Raw genomic sequence first — 15,136 nt, 5'->3', positions numbered from 1 at the left:
CTAGCCCAGGTGTAAATCAAGAGAGCTAGGCATGAGAGCCGCAAGTGTTTTTGTAAATACAGGAGCAATCACTAGAAGGAAATCTGCAGAGGAATAGGCAGAAGGGATAACAGATGCTGGGAAGGAAAGCTGCAGAGGAATAGGCAGAGGGGACGATACCCGCCTGGGAGTAGATTCTGGTCAGGGGAAAGAGTTCCAGAGAGACCCCAATCAAGTTTCAGAAACTGGGGCTGAAATGTTCCAAGCTCTGTCCCCAACCGCTAGGAGGGGATTGGGAAGAGTTACTCAGTCAGAGTACAGGAACTCCATGCATCACACCACCACATTGACCTAAGGTAACAGGCAAGTCTCACTTCTCTTAAGACTGCCATGGAATACTCAGCCATACATGTTGCTATGTAGAGGAGGCCCATGGTGGGCCGGTGGCTTTACTGGCATCTCTGGCTCTGTCAGGCAGACCCAGTGATGGAGAGTAAAACTGGTGAAAGACTGTGCACTGTTGTGTATCAACTGTACCAACAGCCTCTGTACAGCTATTATTCACAGAGTGCTGCATTCATCTGCTGGCCGCCTGCATCTGATGCAGTCAGGGCCGCCACCAGAAATTTTGGGGCCCCTAACTGAGCTCAGGAACTGGGCCCCCGGGGGCCCGCCTCCAAATCCCGCCCACAGGAATAGACACACAGACACAAACACATTCACTGATACAAAATTACACAGATACACACACACATACATACTAACAGACACACATACTGATACGCATATAGGCATACATACTGACACACACAGACAGACACATACTAACATACATACAGACACACATGCATAAGGACATACAGACACAGACACATTCATAATGACATACAGACAGACATACATACATACTGGCATACAGACACTGACATCTATACATACATACACAGACATACAGACATGCATTCATACTGGCATACATTCATACAGACAGACATACATGCATACAGACACTGACATCCATACATACACACATTCATAATGACATGCAGACATACACACACTGACATTCATACACACATAATGACATTTATACACACATACAGACATACAGACAGACATGCATAGACAGACAGACAAACATACATACAGACATGCATACATACATACAGACATACTGACATGCATTCATACAGACATGCATATTTACAGACAGACACACATACAGCCATACAGACATGCATACATACAGACAGACAGACAGACATACAGACAGACATACATACAGACAGACACATACAGACATGCATACAGACAGACATACATACTGACATGCAGACATACAGACATGCATACAGACATGCATACAGACAGACAGACATACATACAGACAGACACATACAGACATGCATACAGACAGACATACATACAGACGGAAATGCATACAGACAGACATATACAGACATGCATACAGACAGATATACAAACAGACATGCATACAGACAGACATACACACACACACAAAGCTCATTTTCCAGCCACCCTCCTGTTTCTTACCTTTTCTTTGCAGGAGGGTGGCTGGGGATGATGGGAGTAGTCTGCTGACTCTTCCTCACTGCCGGGCTGTCCCTCCTCCTTGCGCTGCGGCTGCTTTTTTTTTAAAGGGGCCCGGTTGCGCTATACCACGGGCGCAGCGATGACTGGGCCCCTGAAGATATGGTATGGGGCCCATCGGGTGGCCCTAAGTGCGTGGGCCACCCGATTGGCCCCATCAGCGTGCGGGCGCCGGTGCAAGTGCACCGGCGGCAGTTCCGCCGCTACACGTGGGGCCCGGGCGGCCTGGCCCCCCAGGGCCGCCGGGCCCATGACAACTGTTATGGTTGTCACCCCCTGATGGCGGCCCTCAGGGCCGCCATCAGGGGGTGACAACCGTGACAGTTGTCACGGGCCCGGCGGTCCTGGGGGGCCTGGACTGCTCTGGCAGTCCTGGGCCCCACTTTCCCTCTCTGCACACATAGATCGCGAATATCGCGATCTATGTGTGCAGCCGCGGGCCCCCGGCTCCCTGTTACCGCAGAGGGGGCCCAGGCCTCCAGCCTCTTCTCTTCTCCTCCCTGCTAATAACTCTCGCGAGACCCGGTTGCCATGGCAGTTATTGGAGGAGAGAAGAGGAGAAGCTGGAGGCCTGGGCCCCCTCTGCGGTAACAGGGAGCCGGGGGGCCCCACCATGCCACCGGACCACCGGGGATGGAATCTCCCCCCTCCCTAGACACAGGTAAGCAGGGAGGGGGAGAAACAATTTAATTAATTAAATTTTTTTTTTTTTTAAATAATGTTAAAATGACCCCCCCTCCCCCTCCTCATTGCAAATTTACACACACACACTACATACACTGACACAACACACACACACACACACTACATACACTGACAAAACACACACACTGCATACACTGACACAACACACACACTACATACACTGACACAACACACACACACACACACACACTACATACACTGACAAAACACACACACTCATACACTGACACAACACACACACACACACACACTACATACACTGACAAAACACACACACTGCATACACTGACACAACACACACACTACATACACTGACACAACACACACACACACACACTGCATACACTGACACAACACACACACACACTACATACACTAACAACACACACTACATACACTGACACACCACACACACTGCATATACCAACACAACACACACTGCATACACTAACACAACACACACTCTGCATACACTGACACAACACACTCTGCATGCACTGACACAACCCACACTTTGCATACATTGACACAACACACTCACCGCATACACTGACACAACACACACTCTGCATACACTGACACAACACACACTCTGCATACACTGACACAACACACTGCATACACTAACACAACACACTGCATACACTAACACAACACACACTGCATACACTAACACAACACACTCTGCATACACTGACACAACACACACTGCATACACAAACACACACACTGCATACACTAATACAACACACACTGCATACACTAACACACACAGTGCATACACTAATACAATACACACACTGCATTCACTAATACAACATGCACTCTGCATACACTGCACACTAACACACTCACTGCATCCACTATACTGACACACACTCTGCATTCGCTACACATTACCACACTCTGCATTCACTACACTAACACACACTCTGCATCCGCTACACACTAACACACTCTGCATTCACTACACTAACACACACTGTGCATCCGCTACACACTAACACACTCTCTGCATTCACTACACTAACACAGACTCTGCATCCGCTACACACTAACACACTCTCTGCATCCACTACACACTAACACACTCTCTGCATTCACTACACATTAACACACTCTCTGCATTCACTACACATTAACACACTCTCTGCATTCACTACACATTAACACACTCTCTGCATTCACTACACTTACACACTCTCTGCATTCACTACACTAACACACTCTCTGCATTCACTACACTAAGACACTCTCTGCATTCACTACACATTAACGCACACTCTGCATTCACTACAAATTTACACACACACTACATTCATTACACTGACACACTCTGCATTCACTACACCCTAACACACACTCTGCATTTATTACACACTAACACACACTCTGCATTCACTAAACTATGCACACACTCTGGATTCACTATACTGACACACACTCTGGATTCACTATACTGACACACACTCTGCATTCACTACACTAACATATACTCTGCATCACCTGTACACACAGCATCCACTACACAAACATCCTGTATTCACAGTACACACACTACATCCACCACAAATTGAAACATTCTGCATTCACTATACACAGACACTGTGTCTAATACACACACTACATCCACTACAGACACTGCATCCACTAAACACATTTCATATAGTACATACAAACACTACATCCACTACACAAACACACACTACATCACTGTACACACACTACATCCACTACTCAAATACTCTCTGCATTCACTACACATTAACACTCTGCATTCACTACACTAACACACACTCTGCATCCGCTACACACTAACACACCCTCTGCATTCACTACACATTAACACACACTCTGCATTCACTACACATTTACAAACACTCTGCATTCGCTGCACTAACACACACACTACATTCATTACACTGACACACTCTGCATTCACTACACACTAACACACACTCTGCATTCATTACACACTAACACACACTCTGCATTCACTAAACTATGCACACACTCTGCATTCACTAAACTATGCACACACTCTGGATTCACTATACGACACACACTCTGCATTAACTGTACACACAGCATCCACTACACAAACATCCTGTATTCACAGTACACACACTACATCCACCACAAATTGAAACACTCTGCATTCACTATACACAGACACTGCGTCTAATACACACACTACATCAACTACAGACACTGCATCCACTAAACACATTTCATCTAGTACATACAAACACTAGATCCACTACACAAACACACACTACATCACTGTACACACACTACATTCACTACTCAAACACACTCTGCGTTCACTATACACACTGCATCTGCTACACTAACACACTCTGCATTCACTGCACAAACAGTATCTAATACACACAAACACTACATCCATTACACACATTCTAATTCACTTACACTATACACACCACATTCAGTCCCGCATCATTGTCAGCGGACTAGGTAGGGCGTGGGCGGGCCCGGGAGGGAGGGGTCGGGGGGGGGGGGCCCAGACCTTGTGCTTTGTCAGGGGCCCCAAAATTTCTGATGGCAGCCCTGGCGGCCCTGGATGCACTTAACAAGTTACATGGTTTGCATGTCCCTTGGTGTTCCTCTCCCCTCCCTTGTCCCTTAGTGTTCCTTTCCCCTGTTACCTGTCTCTTAATGCCCTCCATTTCCCTTAGTGTTCCTCCCCCCCTCTCTTAGTGTTCTTCTTCCTTCCCCCTCTGTTCGTGGTTCCCCCCGCCCCCTTAGTGTTCCTTTTCCCTTCCCTCCCCTGTCCCTTGGTGTTCCTCTACCCCCCCTAACCTGTCTCTTAGTGCCCCCCACCCCACACTAAGTGTCCCCCCCTCCCCCTAGTGTTCCTCTCCCCACTTCTTTCAGTGGTCCCCCACCTCCCTCTGTCCTCTTGCACAGAAAACATAATTGCACCATGGCCCTCTTCACATTAGTTCCACCAATGGGATACTCAACGTGAGATTCCTGGATGAAAGAGCGGGACACAGCACTTCTGATTCTGCCTGAGTCTGTGAGTAAGCAGTTGTATGGATCTAAAGCTGATTGCCATGATGTGCCAAGTTTAGGCCTTCTAAAACTGCCATGACATGCTAAAATTATGCCTCTAAAACTGCCATGATATCCCAGAATTTGCCTCTAAAACTGCCATTTCTATGAAGAAGTACGGTAATTAGAAGTATAGATCAGGGTGTTGCAGTGGATGTGATCTACTTGGATTTTGCCAAAGCATTTGATACGGTTCCTCAAAATAGGTTAGTGTTAGTGTTCAAACTAAAATAAATTGGTCTAGATGAATATTCTTGGGTAGAACATTGGCTTAAGGATAGAGTACAACGAGTTGTCATTAATAGTAAATTTTCAAGCTGGACAAAAGTGGTAAGTGGTGTCCCTCAGGGTTTTGTTTTGGGACCGCTTCTATTTAACATATTTATGAATGATCTTGAAATAGACATTGAAAGCCATGTTTTAGTGTTTGCAGATGAAAAAAACTTTGTAAAGAAATAAAATGTGGGGGGCCGGGCCGCCGAGCCGAGCGGTCGCATGAAAGACCAGCTCCCACACAACGAGATCTAACAGACCCATTAATCAGCAGTTGTGGGAGAAATCAATGCCTGAACACGAGCACCCACGACCCTCAATGCGCACGGGCTACCGGAGCCGAGGTGAGGCTTGCCGTTGGGGTTCTAGTCCCTCGGAGGAGAGGTCCCTGCTACACCAGGTGGGGGCCAGCCTGGCGGTGAGTGGAGTGGACGGCCGCCACTCCACTATCCTGCCCAACGGAGCCTGACAAGCAACGGAACACCAGCGGAGCCGGTCCCGACCCCCCCCCTCTGGACCGGGGGGGTGATCCCGGTCCTGACCGCAAAACCAAGCATGGAGACACTGCCGAACCACCGTGAAGGCCCAAGGCCTAACCTAAAATGGCGGCAACTAAAAGAGCGGGAACCAGACTGTGGGGACATCTGCAGTGTGTCTGCACCACCTGGCCTACGCGACAACCTGCACCAAGCAACCCGTACCCTGCTGCGGCACCCAATACAGGACAAGCGACAACTATCCCTAGAACTGGCGCAATGCCCTGCGGACTGTACCTGCTACCACAGACGCTGGGGAAACGTGGATGAAAGACTACCACAACGCTCCAAACACCCAAGATGGCGACAATCATCACCACGCTACCTCACACCACCAAGCTTCGTCGACGCATGGTCTGCCCAAGGTCTACACCCACCAGGTACGCTGGACAGAGGACGGTTCGGCTGCACCCCGCCGAGGTGTTGGGATGCCCACATGCCCAAGCGAATGTTTTCAGGACTCTCCATACCTGCTATGCCAAAATCCCAGTGTCAGCAACAGCGAAGGGGGAAAAATGCATATACAAGCCAAGTTGACACTTGAGTAAATGTCTTATGTCAATTGTTATTAATCTAGACAAGTGCCCGGTTGGCAACCAGACTACTGTCTTGTCTCCCAATTGCTTAATATGACTCATAGGTGCAGCACCGGTTTACCTAGACACATCTCTCTTATGTAGTCAGCCAGCGCAATGTATGTCTCCTGTTGTGCAGAGTTAACTTTGCTGTGACCCTTCTACTAAACTTGTACCCATACCTGTAAAAAGCTAGACTAAGCTAGTGTTACACCAACTGAATGCTACTTGAAGTTGCTCAAAATTAGCTGAATTAAAACGCCAGCGATGTTACCTTAAATTAAGAGACACATTCAGCTGTTTAGACTCTCTAGTGTTCATTGCTTGAAATATCCCTAAACAAAAATTGTGCAAGATTTCCCATGTACCCATATGTTGAAATGTTTATAATGCGTTGGAGGAATGCCTTTGGGGTACCTCGCGACCATATGTTATAAGCTTATGCACTACAAAAATAAAAAATTTACAAAAAAAAAAAAAAAAAAAAAAAAAAAAAAAAAAGAAATAAAATGTGAGCAGGATATTGCTTTGCTGCAGAGGTATTTAGATTGGAAGTCTGGGCACTAAAATGGCAGATGAAATTTAACATAAAGAAATGCTGTGCAATTTTAGGCACCTGTTCTAAAGAAGGATAGAAACATAGAATGTGACGGCAGATAAGAACCATTCGGCCCATCTAGTCTGCCCAATTTTTTTTTAAATACCGTATTTTTCGCTCCATAAGACGCACTTTTTTCCCCTCAAAAGTGAGGGGAAATGTCTGTGCGTCTTATGGAGCGAATATGAAGCTTTACTTACCTGTCTTGCAGCGTTGGCCGGCAGCACAGGGCGCACAGCGGTAGTGGAACTTGAATTTCATGTTCCGGTTTCCGGCGGGACTGAAAGGAAGTGTGCACAAGCTGAGTGCGCACTTCCTTTCAGTCCCGCCGGAAACCGGAACATGAAATTCAAGTTCCACTACCGCGGTGCGCCCTGTGCTGCCGGCCAACGCTACAAGACAGGTAAGTAATTATGGGACAAGGGGAGGGGGACAGTATGGGAGAGAAGAATATGGGGAGGGGGATGAAGTCTATGGGGAGGGAGGGGGGGGGGGATGAAGTCTATGGGGGGGTATGAAGTCTATGGGGAGGGGGGGATGAAGTCTATGGGGAGGGGGGGGATGAAGTCTATGGGGAGGGGGGGATGAAGTCTATGGGGAGGGGGGGATGAAGTCTATGGGGAGGGGGGGATGAAGTCTATGGGGAGGGGGGGATGAAGTCTATGGGGAGGGGGGGGATGAAGTCTATGGGGAGGGGGGGGATGAAGTCTATGGGGAGGGGGGGGATGAAGTCTATGGGGAGGGGGGGATGAAGTCTATGGGGAGGGGGTGGGTGAAGACTATGGGGAGGGGGTGAGTGAAGACTATAGGAGAGAGGAGAAGACTATGGGAGGGGGGGGACACTATGGGACAGGGGAGAAAAAAAATATTCTTTACAAACTGTCCCATAGTAAGAAACACTATGGGACAGTTTGTTCAGAATATTTTTTTTCTGGGTTTCTTCCTCTAAAAACTAGGTGCGTCTTATGGTGAGGTGCGTCTTATGGAGCGAAAAATACGGTACTTTCATTAGTCCCTGGCCTTATCTTATAGTTAGGATAGCCTTATGCATATCCCATGCATGCTTAAACTCCTTTACTGTGCTAACCTCTACCACTTCAGCTGGAGGTCTATTCCATGCGTCCACTACCCTCTCAGTAAAGTAATACTTCCGGATATTATTTTTAAACCTTTGCCCCTCTAATTTAAGACTATGTCCTCTTGTTGTGTTAGTTTTACTTCTATTAAATATAGTCTCCTCCTTTACTGTGTTAATTCCTTTTATGTATTTAAATGTTTCTATCATATCTCCCCTGTCTCATCTTTCCTCCAAGCTATACATGTTAAGATCCTTTAACCTTTCCTTGTAAGTTGTATCCTGCAATCCATGAACCAGTTTAGTAGCCCTTCTCTGAACTCTCTCTAAAGTATCAATATCCTTCTGGAGATACGGTCTCCAGTACTGCGTACAATACTCCAAGTGAGGTCTCACCAGTGTTCTGTACAATGGCATGAGCACTTCCCTCTTTCTACTGCTAATACCTCTGCCTATACAACCAAGCATTCTGCTAGCATTTCCTGCTGCTCTATTACATTGTCTGCCTACCTTTAAGTCATCAGAAATAATCACCTCTAAATCCCTTTCCTCAGATGTTGAAGGTAGGACTCTATCAAATATTCTGTACTCTGCCCTTGGTTTTTTACGTCCAAGATGCACTTATCCACATTAAATGTCAGTTGCCACAACTCTGACCATTTTTCTAGTTTACCTAAATCATTAGCCATTTGGCTTATCCCTCCTGGAACATCAACCCTGTTACATATCTTAGTATCATCAGCAAAAAGACATACCTTACCATCAAGACCATTTGCATTATCACTAATAAAAATATTAAAGAGAATGGGTCCAAGTACAGATCCCTGAGGTACCCCACTGGTGACAAGACCATGCTTAGAATATACTCCACTTACTACAACCCTCTGTTGCCTGAGCATAAGGGTTTCCAGACCAAGCCCAATATCCTCTATATGTAATAATGTGTTCTTATGATTCACAAACATGAGGAGAGAGTCCTGTGGAGTCAGCATTTAACCCATAAGACCTGTGTGATATATACTCTCTCATGGAAATAATTTTTCATTAATAGCACAATTCATAACAGACCATACTCATTGCAAGGAGGTCCCTATCACTGACTTGCTTGACACAACTGTTTATAACTGCATAATTTTGGGAAACAAATTACTGCAGCTAGAACTCCATCCCCTCTGTGAGGAATGACAAAGAAGAAACCTTTCATTTTCTCTTTGACTGTTAAGTTATTTGATTTTGATTAACAACTCCCGATGTACTCTACAAACTACTTTACAGCATACATAAAATTATGGATAGAGCAATCGGTAATTTGCTTTCAGGTTAGGCATGAGGCCTCTGCTTTCAGCTTAGGCATGAGTTCTACTAATCCTATAAGATGAATGGAACTTCTGCTATGTAATGAACTGAATGTCCCATAAATGCCTGCTAGAAAATGGTCTATGGGATATGTACAGCTCCTACTAAAAATACTAAGAGCATCAGGACTGCTTTGAGTGCTCACTGTTGAAGCAAAAAAAAAACCCTCAGCATTTGTAGCAAATGCAGGACCTTCAAAGGTGACTGTTTTTTTAAATTTTATTTGTTTGTATTTTGTAGCATGGTTATTTGATAATTGTATTATGTTCAAAATGCACTAATAAGTGGAATCATATTCAGCCTAGTGTAACTCTTTAAATATCTGTCCAAATACTAGAGTGTGTACAATGCTATTTGATTTAAAACAAATACATAAATACATTTAAAACAAATACATAAAAAAAAAGAAAAGTGTATTCACTTGAATACAACAACTCGTAACCATCTGATTGTTGTGAGGTTATTTATGGGGATTAATTATTATTAATTATTTTCATTAATTAAAAATATTTTTATAAAAATTATTAATTAACAATCTTTATTAAAATATCAGGGTTGGTATTTTATTGGCGCTAATTCCCAACTATTAATTTAAAAGCGAAGAGTTCCCACTATTTAATTCTTAGATCTAGAACACGTTGTTCGAATTTAATATTTCACACATTAATATCACAATTTGTTTTTAATCAAACTTTTAACATTTATTTTTGTCAATAAGTGTAATTATACATGGTAATTAGTGATTAGTTTTTCAATAATATTGAACAAGATATGGCATAATACAGTATCACAATCTCAGTAAATCAATTTTAAGCTATTTAAAGTGATAGGATTGTTAGTTCATGACAACTTCAATCAACCGGGTTAGTCTATGGAATATGTTCTTCATACACTATGATTGAGACAATCGACAAATAGAATGTTACAATTTGTTAAATTATAAGGAACCATATGAGTTTATCAGCACATGGATTGTGATAATTTAAAGACAGAATTTTTCAGGATCTTAAAATATAATCTTAGCTTTTTACTTCTTAGTACAATTTACAAACACAGGGATTTTTTGCATATTGTAAACACCATTTATTAGACTTAGCTGGATTTACTCAGGTGATCTTTTCACAAAGTTCTACGACAATGTTTTACCAGCTAGCACAGAATTTTAACCAGCTCAGTGCTGTTTCAGAGTAATTAATTATGATTAATTAATTCATCCAGTAACTACATTTTTGCAGGTTTAGTTAAAACAGTTCTTATCTGGTAAATACTCTCTAGATTGTTATAGGATTTATATTCTAATGGGTAACTGTTGATATTCTAATTTTTTATTTCATGGTTTTGATTAATATTCCAGTCTGCAGTTTGAGATATTAATCTTTATCATGAGCTATCATGAAACCTAATCTGGCGGATTTCATATCAGCTTTTACCCAGAAAATATTAGCTTTTAGTTATGTAATTTTATAGTTAGTGTAATTGGCTTATATTTACCGATAGATGTTCTGGATGTTATTTTTAAGATTGTTTCAAGATGTCTTCTTGTCCGCCTCTTGTCTTGTGTCCTATCTCTTTTCTTTTCTGTGTGTGTCTCTTTCTGTGTATCTTTTAGGTGTCCTTTTCTTAGGTCTCACTTTCTTAGGTGTCCCCTGTGTGTCTATATCATGGGGTTATATGTCATTCCTTATCTGTTAACCTTCTGACCTGGTCCAATTATATAATACTCCTATATGTTTCAAAGAGTAGGTGGAGCTGTTGGCTTACCTCAGGAATGTTATATAGGGTTAATTCTTGTTCAGGACAATTTAGGAATGTTTAATTTCAAGATGCTTTTAGTCAGAAATTCTTTCTATGTGGACTTTACTTGTTCAATCAATGTGTCCTTGTTCGCCTAAGTGTAATGGTAATTGCAGTTATGGAACTTAATTTATATCTTTGCTATTTACATTTTTATATGTTTATAGTTTCTCTATATGTATAGATTGCTAACTTTGGATATATCACACTATATTTCCATTTTTCTTAATTTATATACCGTATATACTCGAGTATAAGCCGACCCTAATTTTACCCCAAAAAAATGGGAAAACTTATTGACTCGAGTATAAGACTAGGGTGGGAAATGCAGCAGCTACTGGTAAATTTCTAAATAAAATTAGATACTAAAAAAATTATATTAATTGAATATTTATTTACAGTGTGTGTATATAATGAATGCAGTGTGTGTATATAATGAATGCAGTGTGTGTGTATGAATGCAGTGTGTGTATGAGTGCAGTGTATGTATGTATGAGTGCAGTGTGTATATGAATGCAGTGTGTGTGTGTGATGCAGTGTGTGTTTGTTGCAGAGTCTTGGTGGGGGTGGGAATTTTTATTATTTTTTTTTAATTATTGTTTTAATAATTGTTCTGTTGTTAAATTATTATTATTTGTTTTATTATTTTTTTATTATTAATTTTTTTTTAATTATTAATATTTTATTTTATTATTTATATTTATATTTATTTTTCGTACCCCCTCCCTGCATGATACATGGCAGGGAGGGGGGCTCTCACTCCCTGGTGGTCCAGTGGCATTGGCAGTTCAGTGGAGGGGGCTGGCAGGAAGCACTTACCTCTCCTGCAGCTCCTGTCGGCTCCCTTCTCCTCCGCGCCGGTCCGGTCAGCTCCCCTGTCAGCTCCCAGTGTAAGTCTCGCGAGAGCCGCACTATGACCCCGCGGCTCTCGCAAGACTTACAGTGGGAGCTGACAGGGGAGCTGACCGGACCGGCGCGGAGGAGGAGGGAGCTGACAGGAGCTGCAGGAGAGGTAAGTAAGCACTCTCTGCCAGTCCCCCTCCTACACAGCCCCATTGTCTGTATTACGACAAAGTAAATTGCCATAATACAGACATTGACTCGAGTATAAGACGAGTTGGGGTTTTTCAGCACAAAAAATGTGCTGATAAACTCGTCTTATACTCGAGTATATATGGTACCTCATAGCAATATATGTGTGTTTGCTGAACACCTACTTTTAATTAACACATACTTATTATTATTGTTATTATTGCCATTTATATAGCGCCAACAGATTCATTTGCGCTTTGCAATATTATTAGAGGGGGGATTTAACAATAACTAGGACAATTACAAGAAAACTTACAGGAACGATAGGTTGAAGAGGGCCTTCTAAAACGAGCTTACAGTCTATAGGAGGTGGGGTATAAAACACAATAGGACAGGAAATTGCAGTCAAATTAGGTGGGAGTGAAGCAGAGCTGGAGGAGAGAGTAGAGTGAGACATGGGGACACTGAGACACATGGGGACGCTGTATGACATAGGGAGACACATTGGGACACGGAGACACTAGGGACACAGTGTCTCTCAGTGTCCCCATGTCTCCCAGCCAGTGTCCCTTGTGTCTCAGTGTCCCCTAGGCTCCCAGTGCCCCCTAGGCTCCCAGTGTCCCCTAGTCTCCCAGTGTCTGTGTCCCCATGTCTCTCAGCCAGTGTCTGTGTCCCCTAGGCTCCCAGTGCCCCCTAGTCTCCCAGTGTCTCCTAGTCTCCCAGTGTCTGTGTCCCCATGTCTCCCAGCCAGTGTCTGTGTCTCCCAGTGTCCCTAGTGTCTCAGTGTCCCCATGTCTCCACTCCCAGTGTCTGTGTCCCCATGTCTCTGTGTCCCCCATGTCTTCTCATGTCTCTGTGTCCCTAGTGTACCCATGTCTCCCAAATATTTCAATGTCCCTATGTCTATAGCCACAAGTGCCCCCATGCCTCTCAGTGTTCCCATGTCTGTATCCACAAGTGCCCCCGTGTCTCAGTGCCCCCATGTCTCCCAGTGTCCCCAAGTGTCTCAGTGACCCCGGGTCTCAGTGTCCCCATGTCTCTTAGTGTCCCCTACTAACCTAGTGACACGGGACACACTGAGAAATGGGGACACTGGGAGAAATGGGGACACAGACACTGGGAGACTAGGGGACTGGGTGACATGGGGACACTGATACTGTGATACATAGGGACACTGATGCCAGGCTGGACTTCCAATTCTTTGGACAGACATGCCCCTTTTTGGGCATGTTCGCCCCTTTTGGCAGTTCTGGTCACGTGATTCGCATCAGTGGCCCACTCTTTTACCCCACCCATTGACTTCCTGCTTCACTGGACACTGCTGTTAGTGGGTATGGATTAACTTGAAAGATGAAAGCATATATTAGAGAGAATAGCATAGAGTATGCGTTTTCTTATAGCTGCATCCTTTTCCCTCCACCACCGTCTCCATCAGATACATGACGCTTGAAAGGTATGACTGTTTTAGTGTTTTTGGTTGATAAGACTCTGTAATTAGGCCCCATCATAATTGTCAGCACCAGGCCCACTGGGCTCTTAATCTGGCCTTGCTTCCAAGTTCGGCGGCAGGGGCCTGGGGGCACACACACAGGAGTTAGACTTGGCTGTCCTGGTGTGTGCCTGTTTTCTGGCAGGCTGTGGAGGTGGAAGGCATTCCTTCTGTTGTGGGCTCTCCCTCCAGTGGCCTGACAACAGCGCAAGGCCAACAGGCGCTTGTCGCGCTTCTAAGTTTGGCGGCGGGATGTACACGGGATGGGAGTCATCCCAAGTAGTGGACTAATGCTTGGCGTGCCCATGCGGTAAGACGGCCCTGTTCCTCCCCCATAAATATAAATCAGAAAGCAAGACCTACCTGAGGTGGAGCAAACATTAAAGGACCACTATAGGCACCCAGACCACTTCAGCTTAATGAAGTGGTCTGGCTGCCAGGTCCAGCTAGGGTTAACCTTTTTTTCTATAAACATAGCAGTTTCAGAGAAACTGCTATGTTTATAAATGGGTTAATCCAGCCTCTAGTGGCTCTCATTGACAGCCACTAGAGGCGCTTCCGCGCTTCTCACTGTGATTTTCACAGTGAGAAGACGCCAGCGTCCATAGGAAAGCATTGTAAATGCTTTCCTATGAGACTTGTTGAATGTGCGCGCGGCTCTTGCAGCGCATGCGCATTCAGCCGAAGAGGTGGAGAGGAGGCGGAGAGGAGGAGGAGAGCAGAAGGAGAGCTCCCCGCCCGGCGCTGGAAAAAGAGGTAAGTTTAACCCCTTCCTCTCCATCCAGCCCGGCGAGAGGGGGACCCTGAGGGTGGGGGCACCCTCAGGGCACTATAGTGCCAGGAAAACGAGTATGTTTTCCTGGCATTATAGTGGTCCTTTAATATGATTGTTTCTTTTATGGTGAGGCATGTCTCTGAAGCTCCATTGGTGGTGCGGATGTCGGCTACAACTCCCACGCATTGAGGGACCTCTACCTTCTTGCCACAACATTCAAAAGTGGATCGGCGGGAGGGAAGCCAGGTATGTGTGTGGGC

Source organism: Pelobates fuscus, chromosome 3 (assembly GCF_036172605.1).
Source record: "Pelobates fuscus isolate aPelFus1 chromosome 3, aPelFus1.pri, whole genome shotgun sequence".
Classification (NCBI taxonomy): domain Eukaryota; kingdom Metazoa; phylum Chordata; class Amphibia; order Anura; family Pelobatidae; genus Pelobates; species Pelobates fuscus.
The sequence above is the reverse complement of the archived record's forward strand: the minus strand, read 5'-3'. Positions refer to the sequence as shown.